Source organism: Hordeum vulgare, chromosome 6H (genome assembly GCF_904849725.1).
Source record: "Hordeum vulgare subsp. vulgare chromosome 6H, MorexV3_pseudomolecules_assembly, whole genome shotgun sequence".
Lineage (NCBI taxonomy): Eukaryota > Viridiplantae > Streptophyta > Magnoliopsida > Poales > Poaceae > Hordeum > Hordeum vulgare.
The window spans coordinates 298968069-298969544 of record NC_058523.1 but is presented as its reverse complement, the minus strand read 5'-3'; positions in this window follow the sequence as shown (position 1 = coordinate 298969544).

Genomic DNA, 1476 nt, shown 5'->3' with positions numbered 1-1476 from the left:
ACTCCTACGACTTATTTGATTCACCAAATGAGGGAGTCAGAAACTGCTTCATGGCTAAAGGCCCCAAGGTATCACACCGAGTATCTTGATTTAAATAGTGATGGGGATGACTTGTTAGGAGAAGATGACTTGCTCTTTGATAAAATTAGTGATTGCAATGAAAATGAACTTGCTAATTATCATGCTAGTCAAGAGAAATTGAGTGATGATGATAAGAAAGAAATTGAACGACTAACTCAAGAATTAAACACTCTTAAGTTAGCTCATGAAACTACTCTAGAAGATCATAGAGAGCTTGCAAGAACCCATGAGAAGCTATGCTTCAAGAAGCTCAATTTGGAGCAAGAGCATGAGTTCCCAAAAGCAATCAATTGTGATCTTCGAAAGAAGAGTTCTTCTTATCTAGACAAACGGTTACTCTTGTCTACTTTTGCTCCACAAGTTAAACCCAAGAACACGTGTAACAAAGTCAAGAAAGTTTCTTCATCTAGTAACAACAATGCTAAAGCTAAACCTAATATTGTTGCTAGTAGCTCTCTTCATTCAACTAATGATTCCCTTAGCCAAGTTACACTTGACAAAGAAAATGATTTATTGAAAGGGATTATAGAAAGAGGTGTATTCAAGAGTCTTGCCGGAAGTAAACAATTTGAGGAAATTGTACGCAAGCAAGGAGGACATCGAAAGAAACAAGGTGTTGGGTACTTGAACGTCAACGAAGATGATTGGGAAGAAGGTCCATAGCCCGTTCCTAAGTTTATTCCTAAAGAGGATAAGTATGATCCTACTCCTTCCCAGGGAACAAGCTCACAAGATGACCTTCCACCACAAGATGACAAGGGCAAGGGAAAGCTTCAAGAAGACATTGACCTATATGAACAAGAACCCCAAGTCAAGGTCAAGTGGATTCCCAAAGACACTTCTAGCACTACCTCAACTAGTGCTACCACAACTCCAAGGATCCCCATCAAGTTGATGTGGATTCCCAAGAGGGAGAACTGGAGAATTCTTGAGGGGTGACACTACCAATGAAATTCACTCTTATTCATTTTGGCAAGAATTATATGCAATCAACCTCAACCATATGCATTATTTCAAGGAGTCACACATTCCCTCAAAGGTAAGCAAAGGACAAGGTAATTAATGCATCTTTGGACATCATCCAATTTGTGTTTCACTCCATGTCCATAGATATTATTGCATATGTTCCTTTTGCTTCGGGACTAACCCATATAGGTGAGAAGAGTAAGAAACAACAAGGATTGCTCCTAACTCAAGATGGTCTTCATCAACATTGAGCATCCACCACTACTTCACCTACTTGAAGTCTTCTACGACAAAACCCAAGGTTAGTTTGTCCCTCTTAAGGGGGGATGTCATATCAAGGGGGAGATTTTCTATAAATCTTGAGCACGAGCATCTCCTAAGGATATGAACACATTAATGCTTATGTAAAAGTGGTAACCCCACTTGTGC